Source organism: Rattus norvegicus, chromosome 6 (genome assembly GCF_036323735.1).
Source record: "Rattus norvegicus strain BN/NHsdMcwi chromosome 6, GRCr8, whole genome shotgun sequence".
NCBI classification, from domain to species: domain Eukaryota; kingdom Metazoa; phylum Chordata; class Mammalia; order Rodentia; family Muridae; genus Rattus; species Rattus norvegicus.
The window spans coordinates 17,423,294-17,439,251 of record NC_086024.1 but is presented as its reverse complement, the minus strand read 5'-3'; the positions used below and the strand labels follow the sequence as shown (position 1 = coordinate 17,439,251).

Below are 15,958 nucleotides of genomic sequence, written 5' to 3'. Positions count from 1 at the left end.
TGTGACATTTTAAATGCAATTGTATGAAATTAAGTGAAAAATATATGAAATTATTCAATTTATTGTTATACCAAATAGCCAGAGGCCCTGAAGATCATAATTGAACTCCAAAAGACCTGATTCTCTGGGGCATTTAAATAATAGATCCTATATCTTCTGTCCCCCAAGATGTGATTGCTCAAAAATTATAATTAAAATCACATATGAAGTCTGAACACTACCACCCACAGAGAGAGAGAGAGAGAGAGAGAGAGAGAGAGAGAGAGAGATGCAACAACACACAATGAAAAGGTTCATATCACACCATCAATTCATACTTTTGGGGGGATGGGAAGCTGTGAGGCATGTACCCCTCATTCATTACTCCAATATTTCCCAAAAGCTCAAATAAGAAACTTAAGAAGGACACATGTCCTTAAGAGCTGTCTTAGAACCTGAAGTCTATGGATCATAATAGTCCAAACCTGGCAAGGGAGAGAGTAGAAAACTAACATTCTTGAGTGTGTAGCATGCGTCCACCTCTGAACAGACACCACACATGCATCATACCTTTGGTATCCATGACAACAGTCCTCCATAAGTAGAACTGTGCTATTTTAACAAAAAGGAAAACTGGAGCAAAGATGGTTAAGAGGCCTCAGAGCAATAACTCAGGCTCTATTCCATAAGATTCTGCCCCTTTTCTTCTGCCAAATTATAAGGACACTAACTACCGAAGTACCAGGATCTTCACCCTGATGTTACCATCTGTTCCAGGTATAGAAAGAAAGACCACAAAACTGGCAGAACTATTTATATAACAGACTCCAGCAGTTGGATACCCAATGTCTACTCTTTGGTTTTTCCTTCTCTAAGAAATTCCATTTCTAGCCAGGCAGTGCTGGTGCACACCTTTAATCCCAGCACTCACGAGACAGAGGAAGGCGGATCTCTGTGAGATTGAGGCCAGCCTGATCTACACAGTAAGTTCCAGGAAAACTGAGGACGAAAAAAAAAAAAAGTCCTGAAAAAAATTCTGATTTCTGTTTAACTTTATTCTTTCCCCCTGTTTTCCTCCTCAATACAGAGGTTAGCACATTGCTCACTCTGGGTATAGATTCTGATTTGATTCTGAGCAGATTGATGGGTGGCATTTTTCCCAGTGATACTAATCAATCGCACAGTGCATGCATGACCTAAATCATCCACACAAATTAAGTGCAATCATTTCTCAAATATTTAAAACTTGAGAAAGTCGCCTACCCTTCGCTCTTGGCTCGCTCTTTCTCTTTCCTTTCTTCTAAATTTCTTGCATGAAATTGAGAGCTCATGTCTTCTTTTTTTTTTTTAATTTTATTTATTTAATGTATGAGTGCTTTGCTCCATATGCTCCAGAAGAGGGCATCAGATCTCCTGATAGATGGTTGTGAGCCACCATGTGGTTGCTGGGAATTGAACTCGGAAACTCTGAAAGAGCAGCCAGTGCTCATAACCGCTGAGCCAACTCTCTGGCTTGTCTTCCCAATTCTTATGTGGAGATCTTGTGGCTTGATCCTCAATTCTCTAAAATGAAATAAGATAAAGGGAAAAGGCAAGAGGGAGTGGGGAGAAATGGGGAGAGTTAGGAAACAAACCCATGGAGGCTAAGGAATATTAACTTGTTTTTCAGTTAGAGCAGAAAGCTGGTAGAAAACCTTTGGCAAGCTCGTGGTCCTAAGACAGTGATTTGGCTGAGCAGCAAAAACAATTGTAAGTGAATGGATGGAAAGAGCAGATCTATTTCCCCATGGTGTGAGCTAATGTATGATGCTCTTCATTCCCTGTTTATAGATGCAGGGTGCCCAAAATAAGGAAAGATGGGATCCAGTGATGGAGGAAGGAAGAGAAACTGCAGAAGGAAGAGGGGGCTCAGGAGCTACGGATCCACGTGGCCCTCTGGACCCTTCTGATAGCTGAAGGCTTTGCGATCTCCCAGAGAGCAAGAGCTATCCACAGCCAAGCCATGGGAACGTGGGGTGCAGGGAGTGGACGATCATTTAACAGACACTGTTCACAGCAGCAGCACTGTGGAGAAATTTTGAGACAATTACTGGACTGACAGAAAAGGTTAAAGAGAAAAGAGAGGAAACCAGATGAGGGACCCTGAAAAAAACATTTTAAAACCTGAGTTTCAAGACTGGAGAGATGGCTTAAGTTGTTATAGTAAGCTTCCTACTCTTCCAAAGGACTCAAGTTCAGTTCCTAGATATGGATTAGATGGCTCACAGCCATTGAAACTCCAACTCAGGACACTTCAATGCTCTCTTCTGGCACCGGAATGCACACACACACATACACACACACACACACACACACACACACACACACACACACACACACACACACACACGGCATACAAGCACACAGATATACACACACATACATAAACACATATATTTAAAAATTAAAAATAAAACCGAATTTCCTACAATCTATTTTTGATGACTGCGTGGCCGAATCTGAATTTATGTTTAATTTCATGTTCGTTTCTTTACTTTAGCATTGAAAGTCTCATACAGTCGGAAGTTCTTGAGTCCTTGACAGGCTAAAATGTCTGACTCCTCCCAAAGAAGACCCATGAGTACCTGATAGGGGATGACTTAAATATCCCCTCCAAAACTCACATCGAAAGGTAATCATCAATGCCACAATGTGGGGTTGTGAACACTGCAAAGTGATTAGGACTCGAGCAGAGCCTCGGTGAGTAGGAGCAGGTCAAGTTACCACAGGCTTGGGTTCGTCTGTCTTTTGTGATCACGTGTCCTGCTGCCACAGCCAAGGAATGGTGCAGAAGCTAGGCTGTTTCTAGATACTCAGGAGATGCACCCAAGCTCTTGAATCTTCTGGTCTCCAGATCTGTGAATGAAATATGTTTTTTCTTTATAAATTTTCCATTATAGGAAAATAAAATAGACTAATAGACATTACCCAGATCTTACACTGGACGTGTTCTCAGTCTAGAATAAAACACTTCAACGGGAACCAAGGAAATCAAAGACGAGGAATTTTTCTGAGCTTAATGGGAGCCACTGGCATCTTGTTATCATCCTGTTTGAGAAGGAAGGTGACTCCAGGGAAGAAGAAACCTGGTCCGGGAGAACCACAGAGGGCAGTGGAGAGTATGAAGGGGGAGGCAAGGCCTGCAGTTCACTGAGACCCATGAGGCAGACGTCAGCCCTTGCTTACTTTGGGAAACTGCCAAGCACCTAATGAACGAAAGAAAGGCTAGTTCGGAGGCCTCTTTAAAATAAATTAACCAGGGAACAATTAACAGCCTTAAATGAACGATTAGCCCAACTGGCAAAGACTTATAAATCTTCCCTGGATCTAAACAGTTAGTTGAAATTATCTGCCTTCAGAGGCAAATTACTCTTTGAGAAATTAGTGGATGTGGGCATTGATGAAGGGCTAGGAGGAAAAGGGTCAATCAGGGCCTCATTCAGAAAGAAGAGATCTGAATTCTTTACTCAGAGCCACAGTAATTAAAGCAACAATGTAACTAAACAGCGCAGGTGTCCTTGGTCATTATCTGGATATAACAGGGTAGTCTTTAGGTCATCTTGGCAGACAGGTTATATACCAAGCTGAGCCAAGGAAAACACAAGCCAGGTAGTCTGCTGGGGTCCCCAGATTCAGTCCGTGGAAGGAACATGGGATAGAAGTGCCTGGTGTTCAGTGAGAATGGCTAAGATCAAAAACTCAGGTGACAGCAGATGCTAGCGAGGATGCAGAGAAAGAGGAACACTCCTCCATTGTTGGTGGGGTTGCAGACTGGTACAACCATTCTGGAAATCAGTCTGGAGGTTCCTCAGAAAATTGGACATTGAACTGCCTGAGGATCCAGCTGTACCTCTCTTGGGCATATACCCAAAAGATGCCCCAACATATAAAAAAGACACGTGCTCCACCATGTTCATCGCAGCCTTATTTATAATAGCCAAAAGCTGGAAAGAACCCAGATGCCCTTCAACAGAGGAATGGATACAGAAAATGTGATACATCTACACAATGGAATATTACTCAGCTATCAAAAACAATGGCTTTATGAAATTCGTAGGCAAATGGTTGGAACTGGAAAATATCATCCTGAGTGAGCTAACCCAATCACAGAAAGACATACATTGTATGCACTCACTGATAAGTGGCTATTAGCCCAAATGCTTGAATTACCGTAGATGCCTAGAACAAATGAAACTCAAGACGGATGATCAAAATGTGAATGCTTCACTCCTTCTCTAAAAGGGGAACAAGAATACCCTTGGCAGGGAATAGAGAGGCAAAGATTAGAACAGAGACTGAAGGAACACCCATTCAGAGCCTGCCCCACATGTGGCCCATACATATACAGCCACCCAATTAGACAAGATGGATGAAGCAAAGAAGTGCAGACTGACAGGAGCCGGATGTGGATCGCTCCTGAGACACAGCCAGAATACAACAAACACAGAGGCATATGCCAGCAGCAAACCACTGAACTGAGAATAGGACCCCATTGAAGGAATCAGAGAAAGAACTGAAAGAGCTTGAAGGGGCTCGAGACCCCATATGTACAACAATGCCAAGCAACCAGAGCTTCCAGGGACTAAGCCACTACCTAAAGACTATACATGGACTGACCCTGGACTCTGACCTCATAGGTAGCAATGAATATCCTAGTAAGAGCACCAGTGGAAGGGGAAGCCCTGGGTCCTGCTAAGACTGAACCCCCAGTGAACTAGACTGGTGGGGGGAGGGCAGCAATGGGGGGGAGGATGGGGAGGGGAACGCCCATGGGTAAGGGGAGGGGGGAGGGGATGTTTGCCTGGAAACCAAAGAATTATTATTAAGTATTAAATAAATTTAAAAAAAACAGAAGTGCCTGGTGTTGCCAAATCTAGTCTATTTGTTGTGATTCTCATCAATTTTTCCATGTTGATATGTATTTACTGTAGCGGACACTGCATTGCATGAACATGTGCTCACATAAGTCTACGATGCACTTGAAGCATATTTCTCTCACGTCTTCCTAACTTCCCTTGCTTTTTCTTGATCCCTCCCTCAGTCCCTTTATTGTTATTATTTTGGGGTTTTTAGGGGGGTTGCGTGTGTGATGTGTGTGTGTCTGTGTGTGTGTGTCTGTGTGTGTATGTGTATGGTGTATGGTATGTGTGTATATGTGTGTGTATTTGGTATGTAATATGTGTGTGGGGTGTGTGGGATGTGTCTGGTGTGTATGATGTGTGTGTGTGATGTGTGTGTGTGGTATGTGCATATGTGTGTGTGGTGTGTGTCTGGTGTGTATGATGTGTGTGTATGATGTGTGCATGTGTGTATATGTGTACATGCATGCACTCACACCCATTCCTTTGTAGGCAGGTGTGTGAGCATGTCCACGTTAAAGTCAAAGGTCAGCCTCAGTCACCATTTTCCTTGCCTTTACAGACAAGGTCTCTCACTGGTCTGGAGCTCACCAAATAAGCAAAACTATCTGGGCCAGTGAAACACCCCACCCCACCCCCATTTTACCCCCAGCTATTAAGTACATGAATTCTTGGAATCAAATTTAAGTCCTCATGTTTCCAAAGCAGCCAGTTAGCACGTGAGAAATCTCCCAGTCACTTGTCAGTCCCCATTTTGTTCCTAGACAGAGTCACTTCTATTCTCAAGTCAATGTGTGTGTGTTATGATACATACATTTTATTATATATTTATATATACTGTATATAATTTAGGCTCCATAAATGAGAGGAAGCATGATATTTGTCTTTCTGAGTCTGACTTTATTTAATATTGGATTTATTTAATATATCTCCAGTTGTACCTACTTTTCTTCTAATAATATTGCTTTGTTCTTTGTAAATTAAAATCATTCCGTTGTGTATACTTTCCACATTGTATTTATTCATTTCCCTGCTGACAAACACTGTCCAATCACTATGGAAATCAGTATGGAGGTTCTTCACAAAAACTAAAACTTGAACTGCCTCAGGCCCCAGCTCTTCCAGTCCTAGGTGTTTGCCCCCAAAACCTCCATACCAATGTATCACTGAAATACTTGCACAGTACTATCTCACTCTCATTTAAAGGCATCCTGTCTTCTGCCTTCATTGTAGAAAGGATGTTTAATAATGCTTCACCATTTAAACTGTACTATATTAGATAATCCAATAACTTAGGCCAGCACCTCCCAACCCTTTAACATGTCTCACACGTTTTTATTTGGCATGCATGAAGAAGTGGAAATTGCTGGCATGCAGTTACTGTGGACACTGCTGAACTCCACAGATTGCAAAGAGGCCCCTACAACATCCCAGACTCTCAGTAATGCCACCATCAAAACACTTTGAATGAGATGTGCTAATGTCTCATCAAAAGAAAGACTTTCATTGAGAAATTAATAGCATGGCCCTGCCATAGAAATGGATCTGTTCCATTGGTTGGTTGGTTGGTTGGTTGGTTGGTTGGTTGGTTGGTTGGTTGATTAGTTGGTTGGTTTTGAGACAAGATCTGTAGCCGGAGCTGGTCTCAAACTCCCTATGAGGTTGAGAATGACCCTTCTGCTCCACCTCTCAAATGCTGGAATTAAAAGCATGCACCACCATCTTGGTTTGGCTTACTATTACTATGACAAAACATGGTGACCAAAAAAACTTGTGAAAGAAATTGTTTATTCCACTTACACTTCGTGTCATGCTCATCATCAAGAGAAATCAGGACAGGAACTCAGGCAAGGCAGGAACCTGGAGGCCATGGAGGAGGGCTTCTTACTGGCTTGCTCACATGGCTTACTCAGCCTGCTCTCTTATAGAACCCAGAACTTCCAGCCCAGGGATGGCACCACCCACAATGCACAGGGCCCTCCCCCATCAATTACTAATTAAGAAAATTCCTTACCGTTGAATCTTAAGAAGACATTTTCTCAATTGAGGTTCCCTCCTTTCAGATAAATCTAGCTGTGACAAGCTGATATAAAACTAGCCGAGACTAGTTTGGTTGATCACTTATCAACTGGACACAAAACCTTTTCTTTCTCATTTATCCCCAAGATCACACGTTAAGACCAACATCACAATAGAAAACATGTTACAAACTTTAAAGTTCCACAGTCTTTAAAAATTCAAACATTTTAAAATTCAGTCTCTTTTTTTAACACTTCAGATTTTATCCCCCTCCCAGTGCACCCTCCAACTGTTCCATATCCCATACCTAAAAATATCACAAGCCAGGCCCCCATCATTTGTACTGCTCTCAACATACTTATCTTACAAGCTCCTACAGAATGGCTCGTGGAGATCTCAACACTTAATAGCTTTTCTAGGCCCAAAGTTCCAAAGTCCTTCCACAATAGTCCCCAAAACAACATGGTCAGTTCCGGCACAGTAATGCCATTCTCCTGGTACCAACTTGTCTTAGTATCTTACTATTGTTGTGACGAAGCACCATGACCAAAGCAAATTGAGGAGGAAAGACTACATTCAGCTTACATTTCCACATCATAGTTCATCATCAAAGGAAATCAGGACAGGAACTCAAACAGGGCCAAGAACCTGGAGTCAGGGACTAAAGCAAAGGCCATGAAGGGATGCAGCTTACTGACTTGCTCTCCATAGTTGCCTGATTTCTTAGAAAAGCCAGGATCATCAGTGTGGGCAGCGGGTGTGGCGGCAGTCCCAAGATGGCTCCTGGGACTGCAGCTAAGTCTCATGACTAGCACCTGACTTCCTCACACACACACCTGAAACTAGCCACGTCCATTGTGAGAGCTGTGCAGGCGCACCATGATGCAAGATCAGGCCATGTGACGTGGACCTATGAACTGAGATTACACAGTCTGGACTGAGGAGGCAGAGTTGAGGGAGGATATAAGGGAGTGTGCTTGGGGGCTAGAGAGAGGAGAAAAGAAAAGAAAGATTTGCTGCTTGCAGACAGAAAGAAAGGTTCCTGAATAAACTGCTTTGTGTCGCTCCTTTCTGCGGGACGGAGGTGGAGACGACACATCAGCCCAGGGACAGCACCACCTGCGATGTTCTGGGCCATTCTCCATTGTTCATGATTAAAAGACTATCTTAAAGCCATCTTGTGAAGGCATTTTCTCAATGAGGTTCTCTCCTTTCAGATAGCTCTACATTGTGTCAAGCTGACAAAAAGGACAACCACCATTTTGTCCTGCCATTCAGAGATGGAACTCAGGGATTCATGCATGCCAAGCACTCTACCAACTGAGCTCCATCCCTAGAGCTAATTAATTAGGTAATCAAATAGTAGTTGCTGAGAAATGTCTTTGTATGTCAAATTTCAACATGATCGTTTAAGAGCTAGAGGTGATCCCATGGGTAAAATTCCTGCCCCATAAGCATGAGAAACTGAGTTCAGATCCCCAGTACCCTCATAAAAGCCAGGCAGGGGGCACACATCTATAACCTCAGCACTGGGCCAGAGTGGGTAGAGATGGAGAAAGCTGGCCCCAGGGAGAAATCTCTGGGTTCAATAAGAGACCCTGTCTCAAAAAACAGAGTGGAGAGCAATGAGGAAACCAATAGCAACCTCTGACCTTCACACACACACACATACACACACACACACACACACACACACACACACACTCCTGACACAGCATGCACATTCACATACATAACATAGATATCTGACCTTCGCCTGTATGCACACCCACACACATATACACATACATATCTGACCTCACACACATGTATGTGTACATATGATCTTCACACACACTCTCCTGACCTTCACATGTATGCACACCCACACACATGTACACATACTTATCTGACCTTCACACACATATACATGTACACATGACCTTCACACATATACAGACACACACATGCCTGACATTCATATGCACGCACACACACACACGTCTGAACCTTTACACAAATGAACATGTACATATGACCTTCACACACACACACACACTCTTGACCTTCACACAATGCACTCCCACATACATGTACACATACATATCTGACCTTCACACACATCCCACATACATGTATATAGACCACTCCCACAAAAAATGTGGACAATTTTTGTCTTATCCTTAGAGCAAATCTGTCAGCAAATCTTTCTTCCTTTCTTTTATTAAGGAAAAAACTCCTTTGTCTCTTTGCCCATTGCTTTAGCAGCGAGGTTGTAGGTACATATTTTATTCCCAAGCATTCGGCATTTATGGCCTGAGGGACTCTTTTGCCAACAGAGCACATATTAAACCAGTTACTAGAAGTGTGGATATTATATATGCTAATTTACACTGACAGACTCACCTCCCCAGCACCGGCACAGACGCTCACTAAATACAAGGCCTCCCTTGCTTTTTCAAAATTCACAGAAACAGGAAAGCCAAATCCCTCCCTCAGGAACACAAAAACATGAGCTACACGATTCAGTGAGGCTGCCTATGAGAAATGGCAGCTTCTGGGGGGAAAAAATATTTTAAGGAACATTTTAACCTTCATACAGTGTTCCCTCCTGGTTATATTTCTCTAGAAAGTAAAAAACAAAATGCCTTTAGACGCCTCCATTGTCCCTGTCAGGATGTTAATTGGAGTCTCAGCAATGCTGTTTATTTGTGCTGTAAAAATCTCTTCCATCCCTGAACACAAGGAAGTAATAGCAAGGGGACAAGTGTGGCGTATGACAGAGCCCTGGGTTCATCACGCCACCGACTCTGTGGCCTCAATGAGTCGCCTAGCATTCTCATCTAGGCTCTGTGAAGTATTGGGCCCAGGAGGGCAGTTTGGGTCAAACTAAATGTTTCCCATATTCACATTCAAAATATAAACCCTCTATTTGTCCAAGATCTTTCACACCTTTACACGAAGGTTCTCTTATTGTCACACGCATATGATCACGTGTCCATTATCAGTGCATTGCAGAAAGCAGTTCCTCCCCCAAACCTTCCCACCTCTTCCTCTCAGCACAGCATGGGGCATGGTCCCTCCCTTCCTTACAGCTCTGACTTTTGAGAATGCCTGTCACTGGGATTGTCTCCTGTGTGGCCTTTTGGACTGGCTATTTTCAATGAGCGGTAAGCACTTAGGCTCTTCTATGCTGTCATGGTTGGTTAGCTCGTTTTTTTACCATTGAATAAAATTCCATTGTACGAATGTGCCCTAAATGTTTACCTAGTCGCCTGCTGATGACCAGTTGGGTTCCTTCCAAACTCACAGTACCTAATGACTAGGATACTGCTGCATGTTTTCATGCATGTGTTTGCCGTCTGTGTGTTTTCTGTAGTGACGTTTCCATTCCACTGTTTTCCTCTTAAAGAATTTTTTTTTTACAGATTTTGTAAACAAACCCTTATCCCAAATACCCCGTTCATTCCCGGTCTGCAGAATTGTCATTTTATTCTCTCACATGAATGGGGTTGTTTTTCAGAACACAACAATCTTTTTTTTTTCCTTTTTTAAAGTTTATTTCTTACTTACACTTTATTTTTCGTTTATTCATTTTACAACCCTCTCACTACCTCCCTCGAGTTGCCCCTCTCATAATCCTTCCCCCATTACCTCTCCCCTTCTCCTCTGAGTGGGTACCCCCTCCCAGGCATCCTCCAACTCTGGTACATCAAGTCTCTGTAGGGACAGGCACTTCCTTTCACTGGGACCAGACAAGGCGGCCCAGCTAGATGAGTATATCCCACATACAGGCAACAGCTTTTGAGATAGCCTTCCCCCCACCCCCACCCCATTCCAGTTGAACATACGATCATAACGTTAATGGAACTCAGAGTAATTTTTGTTCCATGCATTATGATTTGATCTGTACAAATGAAGAATTATTGCCAAACTCAATGTTGGCTGGATTTTCTCCTCTATTGCTTCCTAGACGTTTTAGATAAGAAGAATCCATTTTAGTTAAGTTTTATGAGAGGCATGATGAGTTTTGCAGATACATATACAGATGCTTAAACGCCATCTTTTGAAATCTCCATCCTCTGTTGTATTGCCTTTGTTCTTTGTCAAAGACAAATTCACTTTGGGTGTCAGTATCTGCATCTAGACTCTTTGTTCTAAGGGTGTAGTCCACAGCCCCCTACCTTCAGAGTAAAAACTAAAGTAATACAATGTTAGTCTTCAGGCTTTAGTCTTCTTTTCAATCTTGTTTTGGATGTTCTGGATCCTTTGGCTTCTTGATATCTACATATAATTTGTCAGGACTTTTATTGAGATTATCATCTGTAGCCATAGATAATGCGGGATGAGCTAACATCTCAACAATGTTGATTGAGTCTTCTTGAAACACAAAGACTTTCTCTGTAACAAACCAATAAAAAGTTCTCTTCAGAAACCGCATGAGCAAGGTTATGGTGTACAATATCAAAAGATGAATGAAAAACTCAAACACCAAAAGTAATCTACATATTCAATGCAAAAGTTTCAATGCAACTCTTTACAGACCTTGAAAGAGTAATGCTCAACTTCATATAAATAAAATAAACAGAATAGCTAAAACAATCCTGTACAAGACAAGACATTCCAGAGGCATTGCTATCCTGACTTCAAGCTCTATTTTGGGGCTTGTATTTAAAACGTTATGGTATTGGCATAAAAACGTACTGATCAACTGAGTCAAATAGAAGACCCAGATGCAAATCAGCACACCTATGGACATCTGGCTTTTGATAAAGAAGCCAGAAACATACAATGGAAAGAGAAAACATCTTCAAAAAATGGTGCTAGACTAATTGGATGTCAGCACGTAAAAGAATGCAAATAGGGGGTTGGGGATTTAGTTCAGTGGTATAGCGCTTGCCTAGCAAGTGCAAGGCCCTGGGTTCGGTCCCCAGCTCTGAAAAAAGAAAAAAAGAATGCAAATAGATCCATATTTATCAGTCTGCAGGAAACTCAAGTCCATGTGGATCAAAGACCTCAACATAAAACCAGATACAGTGAACCTGAAAGAAGAAAAGGTAGGGAATCGCCTTAAACGCATTGGCTCAGGAGACAACTTCCTGAACAGAACGTGGATAGCACAGGCTCTAAGATCAACAATTAATAAATGGGACCTCATGAAACTGAAAAGCTTCTGTAAGGCAAAGGGCACTGTCCAAAAGACAAAACAGCAGCCTACGGAATGGGAAAATATTTTTACCAACTTCACTTCTGATAGAGGGGGCTGATATCGAAAATGTATAAAGAACTCAAGAAACTAGACATCAACAAACTAAATAATCTAATTTTTAAATGGGGTACAAATATAAACAGAGAATTCTCAACAGAAGAACCTCAAATGGCTAAGAAACACTTAAGGAAATGTTTGACATTCTTAGCCATCAGGAAATGCAAATCAAAATGACTTTGATATTCCACCTTACATCTGTCAGAAAGGCTAAGATCAAAAACATGAGTGACAGCTCATGCTGGCGAGGGGAACAGTCCACTGCTTGTAGAACAAACTCGTACAGCCACTTTAGAAATCCATATGGTGGTTTCTTGGGAAATTTGGCATTTCTCCACCTCAAGGTCCAACTATATCACTCCTGGGCATATACCCAAAGGGCACCCTACCGTACAACAAGGGTGCTTGCTTATGTATGCTTTACTCATAATAGCCAGAAACTAGAAACAACCTAGATATCTCTCAACCAAGAATGGACTTTTTACAAAAAAAAAATATATATATATATATATGGTTACATGTATACAATGAGTATTACTTGGCTGTTTAAAAAAAATGGCATCATGAAATTTACAGGCAAGTGGATGGAACTAGAGGAAAACATCATCCTGAATGAGGTAACCCATACACAGAAGGACAAACTCGGCATGAAATGGACAGTAGCTGTTAAGTAAAGAGCACCATGCTACAATCCACGGACCCAGAAGACTGAGTAACAAGGAGCTCTGGGGTGTAGACCTCGTGGACTGCCCAGGGAAGGGGAAATAGAATAGACTTCACTGGTGGACTAGGGTGGGAGGGCAGGTGGGGAAGGAACAGGAGGGCTTGGGAGGCAGAGGGAGTGAGAAGATGCTGAGAGAGATGACTAGCATGGGGGCACTTGGGCATGATGTAGAAATCTAATGTAATGGAAACTCCCTGGGATCTACACGGGCGACCCTAGCACAGACTCCTAGTAATGGGGAACAGGAAGCCTGAACCAGCCATCTCCTGTCACTAGGTAAGGCTTCTGGTGATGGAACTTGGACACCGACCCAGACATAAAAACTTCAACCTACTGTTTGTCCTGCCAGGAAGATGTGCTGGGGTAACGGTAACACAGAACCCATGGGAATGGGCAACTTATGACTGGCCCAATTTGAGACCCATGCAGTGCGAGGGAGCCCACATCTGACACTGCCTGGAAGACCAGGAACTAGAGGCTGGAGAGCCCAGAGACCTAGGAAGATTATAGGAGCTCCAGTGTGTATGCTGTCCCTACCCCTTTGGCTCCTATAATCTTTCCTTTCCCTCTCTCATGGAGTTCCCTGAGCTCTGCCTAATGTTTTGCTGCGGGTCTCTGCATCTGTAATCTATCGATTGCTGGATGTGCTTGGCACCAATCTCTGAGTATAGCAGAATATTGTTAAGAATCACTTCATTGACTTCTTTTCTGTTTTGTTCTTTTCTGTCTTGTTTTGTTTTAATTAAATCAGATGGAGGCAGAGAAGGTGAAAGGGGTGAGTCCTCTGATGGCCACACTGAGCTGACAAAACAAAGCACTTGACAGGCTTCATAGCATAAAAAGTGTAGAAGGTAATGTCATCACAGCCAAACCACGGAGCTAGGCTGGGGAGAGAGCTCAGGGGATGAACTGCGTGCTGCAGAGGCATGAAGACCTCAGCTCACATCCCCACCACACACATCAATGCTCACCCAAGATTCCAGCACTCAGGAGGAGACAAGGTCACCAAAGCAAGCAGGCAAGCTCTAGGTTTACTTGAGAAAATCTGCTTCTGCCTCTGTGAGTAACTTGGAGAGGGATTAAGAAAGACTCAAATCAGCCTCAGGCCTCCACTTGCATGTACCCTACAGAGAGAGAGAGAGAGAGAGAGAGAGAGAGAGAGAGAGAGAGAGAGAGAGAGAGAGAGAGAGAGAGACTGTGCACTCATGCATATATATGCAAACGATTACTATTTTCATTTAAATGGAGTAGAGTGATGCTGGATCCTTATCTTACACCACACTCAGGAGTCAGCTAAAAATAGATGGAGCTTTAACTTCCTGTGATCTGAAACAAGTTCTCACTGTCAGTGGAAATCTGGGCCTTTAATAGACTGATAAGGACTCAGAAGAAGGCAAGAGAGTGTTGCTGGAAATAAAACAAGAGTGACCCCCACTTCATAGGGCTTGCTTCCTAATGAACTCGCCTTCTGCAGTTCAGTGAAGAGCAAAGGTGATGACGATGGCACCGACTGTGCAACCGATGCTCTCACACAGAACGTGAAAGGCGGCTCCCCGTGCCTTCCCGCTGCTTCCAATAAAAGTCAAGGGAAAGACAAACTGAGAATAGGATGCTCAACGGAGGAAAGAAGAGTCTGATCACCTGAAATTTCTCAGCATTTTCAGACGCCAAATGACACTACAATCAAGGGTTTCAATATCAAGGGTCAGCAATATTAGCTCAGCAGAGAGAGGCCCTTGACACCAAGCCTGAGGTCCTGAGTTCAATTCCCAGGACCCCGACAGTAGATGGAGAAAATCAACTCCTACACACACACACACACACACACACACATACACACACACACAAAGTGAGCTTTAGAGGAATGGCCAAGAGTGTAATTGTACACCATCTTTTCCTAAAACCTGGTTAAGAGCAAAGTCCCCATCATCCAGTTCTGAGAAGGACCTTTCAAGACATTATAGTTGTACTCATAGATGTTCTCAGGCAGCCAGAGGGCATCCTGGAAGTTTGGGGGTGTGGTCCCTCTGTGATCTCAGTGGGAAACCAAAACGCTGAAGGGTTTATCTCAGAAATACCTGTCACTGTGGCTTGGGTCTAGTCGAGTAAGCCTCTGGGAAATCCACAGAGGACTCTTGATGTTCTTGAGAAAATTGTTTCAGTAGAAATAATACCCTGGCTGGATAAAAATAGACAGAAAGGGTTTGCAATGAAAAGAGACTGTCAGAGCTCCACGACCCAGCTGGCAGTGAGCACACTAATAACACTGTTGCCACTGTGCACATGTGCAGGTGTCACAGGAAGAAAAGGGTGCCCCAGAGGACTGAGCCAAGAGTTCAGAAGCCAAAGTCGAGGACTACAGAGAACCATTCAATTTTCTGCAGGTTTAAAATATTATAAAACAAAGTGTTGGAAAGAAGTCAAGAATAGTTGACATTAAAATACAGTAAGTTGGAATGGTGGTTTGAAAAAAACTTCAAAATTTTTTTTCTTTTTTAAAATAAATTATGGAACGCTTCACGAATTTGTGTGTGTCATTCTTGTACAGGGGACATGCTAATTCTCTTTCTCTGCATCGTTCCAATTTTAGCATATGTGCTACCAAAGCCAGCACCAAAAAAAAAAAAAAAAAACCCAAGAAAATTTTTTTTCAGCCATCAGGAAACATCAAATAATGAAAGTATTAGTATTAATATTAGAAAAACTTAAGTAACTTGTGAATTAGGTATAATGTGCTAATTGTATTAGTTATACATCAAAAATATGTATATGTGTGTGTATGCGTGTGTGAGAGTACACATTGAGAGTAAACAGGATAAAAATCTTAATTGCAATTTTTTTTAATTTCACTATTATAAAATTTCATAATTTTTTATAATTATGTAATTTGAGTCAAGGGCTATGTGAGTTCTATGTGCTGGTTTTTATGATTTTTTTAGTGATCCCCATAGTAGGTTCTAAATAAAAATGTTGGAAATAAATACATACAGGATTTTATAATTACACACTTCACAGCTATTTTGCCCTCAGAAGACATAGACTTTTATTAACGTTTGAGTTAGCACACAGAGCAGCACGTTTCACTACGGCATT

General features: G+C 42.4%; 1 pseudogene; it reads right to left on the bottom strand.

The window, feature by feature from the left end:
• Positions 1-15,366: 15,366 nt before the first annotated feature.
• LOC120093297 (U6 spliceosomal RNA) lies at positions 15,367-15,479 on the bottom strand (annotated as a pseudogene).
• Positions 15,480-15,958: the final 479 nt, after the last annotated feature.